Here is a 5,719-nt window from a genome sequence, read left to right as displayed (position 1 = left end):
GCCATCCCTCTGTTGGGTATCTTTCCAAGAGAACTAAAAGAATCATATCACAGAGAAGTATGTGCACCCATGTTTATAGCGGCACAGTTTGTAATAGCTAAATCTTGGAAACAACCTATTTGCCCATCCGTTGGAAACTGGATAAAGAAGTTGTGGTTTTTCTATAAAATGGAATATTACTCAGCCATAAAGAGCGAGAGAATAGATTCATTCATAGGAAAATGGATACATATTGAAGATATACTCCTAAGTGAAATAAATAAGTCCCACATGTGTAAATACCAAATAGTTTCCCTGGTGTGAATATTCTGCAACAATGCATAAGATTCTAATAAGATTACTGACATTTAGAAATTTGAAGAAAGGAGCTAAAGGTGTAGGGAAGGTGTGATGCGTAGGGGAAGAACAAAAAGGGAAAAGAAAAAAATGTGAGAGAATGAAAAGATGAAAATAAAGTGTTTGTAGATGGGGAGGGGAGGAGGGGGTGAAGGGAGGGCAGAGGTAAGGGGAAAAAATGAGAATCAAGACTTGCCATGTAAAGGTACATGATCCCAACAATGAATGTAACTGTACTGTATCCCTAAAATGTACCAATAAACTCAATAAAATTAAAAAAAAAAGCGTGCCAAGTACATTGATTTTTGGTTATCTTGGAACTTTTTAGCATAATTTTGACTCATAGTAATGCCCTTTATTCAAGAGTCAGGTTTCTACACCTATTTCATTATCCCAAATGCAATGATTGTTCACAAGTTCACCAAGTCCAATAGCGTCTGTGGGCCTTATACACCACATTGAGGCTTTTGTTCTGTTGTGGAGCTAGAGGAGAAGAATATTGACAGAGTTTCTTGTCTACTCTTTTCCTCCTATAAGCCTACACAACAGCTCTTTCCAATATTATTTGTGATCACCTGGTCGGTTTTGTGGAGAAATAATATTCAAAATTATATAGATGCTCCCTGTTTCTACAGTCCTTGGATATTCCAAAGTGTCTTAACAGACCATACTGGACCTTCACAATCTGTCATCAGTTTGACCAAGCTCTTATCAGTACCTGACTGTGTTTACCTTAGGTGGATGCCTGTTCATCTCTTACCTCTCTCTACAATCCTGATCTTTAGATTTAGGACAAATGCTCTCAGGTCTCTATTGATTAAAAAGTCACATAATTTGAAAATAATCTGGAGATTTAGAGTGCTAAGCACATTTAACAAAAGATCTACTGTATTAAGCATTCCATTGTGTGATACCTTATTGTTGACTGTAGAAACAAAATGGTTTTGCAGATTCCCAGAGCTCAGTAACCTTACTTTATTTTGGCTCTTTTTGTGTTGTTGAAAGTTTGGAAGCAACACTTCTTTCAATTTTCTAAAAGCCAAAGAGAAAGCCAAAACTATTATTTATATAGTTTCAATTTTAAAATTTGGATAAAAACCCACATCTCCAGCAGTGCTTTGATAAGAAATGTCACTATTTAAACTTGCAATATTCTTACTGTTGAATTTAAAATATATAGAAGATATAAATGTTTTATAACTACTGAATCATTTTCAAAATGCTTCAGAAACATTTCAGAATGTTTCCTTTATATTTCTCAGAGATAATTCATTGTATATTTTTCATAGAGATGAATGATTTAAAATTTATAATGTATACTCATTTGATCAAAATGATTTAATAAAGCCTAGATAATGTTCTGTTGAAATTCTAATAGTAGTATCGCATATGTCTTCTGTTAACATCATTTTCCTTTTCTCACATTGAAAATAAAAAGTGTATCCATTTTCAGCATAAAACAAGCTTCATAAGAATATAAAAATATTCATTTTTTGCAGCATTACTTTACAATAGTTTTTGCACAAGGTGCAGACAAAAGAAATATAATGTTCCTTTTGCTTATTTAGCTTAGAAATTGCTTGATTATTAAATTGTCATGAGTCCTTTGTCTAGTTTATTTTAGATAATTTAGCAACCCCAAATAGTAATCTAATTGTTCTGAAACAGATCACGTACTAAATATTAGATCATTTTAGCAAAGAGCTCAAAAATATACTAGAAATTTATCTAAAGAAATGTACTTTAACACTGATGTAAATTTATTGATATGTATTAAGGTCTAAATATATTGTGCATATATGATATACAGACACAGATATCCTATTTTTTATAATTTCTACTGGGGTATTCTCCATTATTTACTTTAACATTTCCTTGTAGATTAACTGCATGCTTTCCATTTTCAACTGGGTCATCTGTTCTTATTTAGGAAGTCAGGTTTAATATTAGAGAGCCCATGTTTCATATAATACTAATTACAATGTAAGTAAAACAAAGTATGAATATATAATGAAAAGGCAACCCTTCTTATTTATCTGAGATTTATATAGTTTTCAAGAAAAAGTATCCTTTTTAAGTTATAGGTAGATACTAAAAATAACTATAAATAATCTGATTTAAACAATTTTAGAGTTAAGATTCAAATATTTGGGCAAATTTTTCTGAATATAATTTTTAATTTATGTATCCATTCAAAAGTATTTATTGAGTACCTATTATTCATTAAATAGGTTTCTGGGTTTTGGAACACAATGATGGAAGCTCTTGCCTTCACATTCTCCTTTTTCTTTCCCATCATCAGATTAGTGTATTTTTTAGGATGGAATTCCAGATTTTTTCTCATCAACTTGTCAAATCCTCTACTGAAACCATAGATCTTCTCTAAAGTTCTTGTTATGAACTGAGCTTAGGATGGTTAGTAATTTCAGTTTTCCCATAATGGAAACATTTTCTAAGACACAGAAATGTTCAGTGATATAATTGGAAAAGTCCTGAAATCAAATAGTACATGTTTCTGTTGACAAAGTATTCTTCTATGCTCTTTCCACAGTTTAGAACCCATTGCTATCTATGCCAATTTCTTTGCTGAGCAATTACTTTGTTCACAAACTGATGTGATTTATATCCCATAATAATTAGGGCATTGTCTCATTTAATCATCACATGCCTTGTGACAATATATTTAGATTTTAGGCATGAGGAAGCCCAGGTGTAAAGGTCATGACTTTCTTAAGATTACAAAGCAAGATAGTGGAAAGAATTGCATATAGATTCAGGCTCATTTTTGAGTAAGAATCATGTTTTAACTTAAAACTATCTCTTCAGCTCTTACTCGGGCTACTGTAGTCTTTACAACTGTTTATTAAAACTATAATCCATTTTTTCTAAAATTAAGAAGGCACTGGTCACAAATATATATCCCCACAAGTTGCCATCTGATAACAAAAATGTGGACCCAGTCTAAATGTGAGGTCGAATAATTTGAGTTCTACATATGTGACCAGATCTAACACCTAACATCTAACCAGTTGCGTTATCTTTTTGTTGCTGCTTCCTTGTAGTGGTGGTGGTACTGAAGATTGAAACCAGAATATTGCCACTAAGTTACATCCACAGCTCTTTTAAAATATTTTATTTTGAGACAGTCTTGCTATAATGTTCAGGCCAAACTCAGACATGGGATCCTGCTTCTTCAGACTACTAAAATGGTGGAATTTTGCTTTGCATTATAAATACTGTAATATAAAGAATGTGGAAATTGAAAGAGTCCTAAGTGTACTCTAAGGTACAATGTTTAGTACAGAGAGGCCATGCAACCTATGTTTCTTTTACTTCCCCTTTGCTCTCTTGGATCATCCCCTCAGTTTTGATGCAGGTTTTCTGTTTCTCCTGTTGTGTTCACCATGATTTCTTGAAAACATTTCAAATTATAACACATTAAGTAGCCAGTTCTATGGGGAAAATGGTCAATTAGAGATAATTATGTGGTTTACATTATGCCACAAGCCTCAAATCTAACAGTCAATTAATTGGAACATCTAGTGGTTCTATATATCATATACTTTTTCCAATGTTGCAAATATCTGCAAGATATTCTAAGTTACCCTCGTTCTACCTTTGTCAACTTCTGTACACTATCACCATAAGCCACATATTCTTAATAAATTATCAGTTCCCATGGACATTTCTGATAGTTCCAGGTATACACCTGATCAAGGTTGTGGTATGAGTTAAACTTGTCACAGACTGCCTTTTGCAGTTAGACCTTAGAGACTGAAGCTATATGTGCAAAACTGGAGTGCCAAATTACAGAGCTAAAATAAATGTCATAAGTTGATAATGTGAAATACCAAGAAAAGGGCTAAAGGAGTAGGGGAAGTGGGAAGGGTGGGGGAAAGAAAAAAAGGGAAAAGAAAAAATATGAGTAAAGGAAAAAATGGAAGCAAAATAAAAATAGGGAAGGGTGGATAGGGTAAAGGGAGAGCAGGAGTATGGGGAAAAGATAAGAACCAAGATACATCATGTAAACTTGCAAGATCCCAATGATGAAGGTAACTGTAATGTATACCTAAAAAGGAACAATAAACTTAATGAAAAAAGAAAAAACATAAATTTCATGATTAAAATATGACAAAATTCTAATAAGTAGACAGGTCATATTTATGGTACCAGGGAATAACCAGTCTCATTCAGACATGTAAATGATTGCTTTGTTTTATCTTACTATACTTTACTCAAGTTTAATGGTTGATTAAACATTACTTAAATAAGATTAAGTTTTAACACCTTTATTTCTTTTTGAGTGTTATCATGATCAAAGAAAATGATTTTGTGTATAAAGGAATGTATAATGAAATATTTTTATTAAGAAACATTTAATGTATTCTCACTACTACCTTATACTCTCAGCACACTTTAAGGTAAAGAAATTACACCTCTGGTAATAGAAATTGATTAAATTTTTACTGTCTGAAAAATAAATCTACTTTACCCTAGTTGGTCAAGTTCTATGTGGAAGCTATTAACATCATTTTGGGACCAAAGTGTATATGAGGAATACAATCTTTCTCAAATAGCCCTTTAAAATACACTTTTTGATTTAGTTCTAATTTTACTGCTTTATTACATTTTATCATAAATAATAATAATAATAATACTGAGAACTACTAGATGAGTTCCAGGAACATTGCAGAGTGGTAAGAAACAACAACTCAGCCTCTCCAAGATTCAGAAGCCAGACTCTTGAATATAGCAACTTGGGGAAGGGAAAAGAAAAGAATGTGAGCAAAGGAAAAAATGGAAATAAAGTCTTTGTAAATAGGGAAGTGTGGAGGGCTTGAAGGGAGGGAATGGGACTGGAGAAAAATAAGAACCAAGATACACCACGTAAAGGTACAAGATCTCAATGATGAATGTAACTGTACTGTGTACCTAAAAAGTACCACTGAACAGTAAAAAAATAGAAAAGTCATGGCAACAAAGTGCCTTCCAAAATTCCCAACTCCCCTGAAGTCAATACAAAGGGCACTGAGGGGTAGAAAATTATATGTCACACTCCTAAATTACTCAAAAGGATAACAGAAAAAGCTAGAAAAAGGATTAAAGAGGTACTCATAAAGATCAGACAAGGTATAATTAAAAAGATAATAAAAGTAGTAATAAGCAAACTGATAAAAGAGCTTTCAGAAGACACTAATAAAAAGCTAGATGAGCTACACAAAATAATACAAAATATAGATGACTAGTTTAGCAAAGTACTGGAGTCCATACAAAAGTTGCAATAAGAAATTTGAGAGATTGAATATTATGTTGAATGCATTAGCAATAGAAGCAAAAAATGCAAGGAAAGAAATTTAGAACAAGATGCCATTAAAGGCCACTT

The sequence above is a fragment of the Fukomys damarensis genome, unplaced genomic scaffold, assembly GCF_012274545.1.
Source record: "Fukomys damarensis isolate Sample0158 unplaced genomic scaffold, DMR_v1.0_HiC HiC_scaffold_39, whole genome shotgun sequence".
Taxonomy (NCBI): domain Eukaryota; kingdom Metazoa; phylum Chordata; class Mammalia; order Rodentia; family Bathyergidae; genus Fukomys; species Fukomys damarensis.
Note: the sequence above shows the minus strand (reverse complement) of the source record.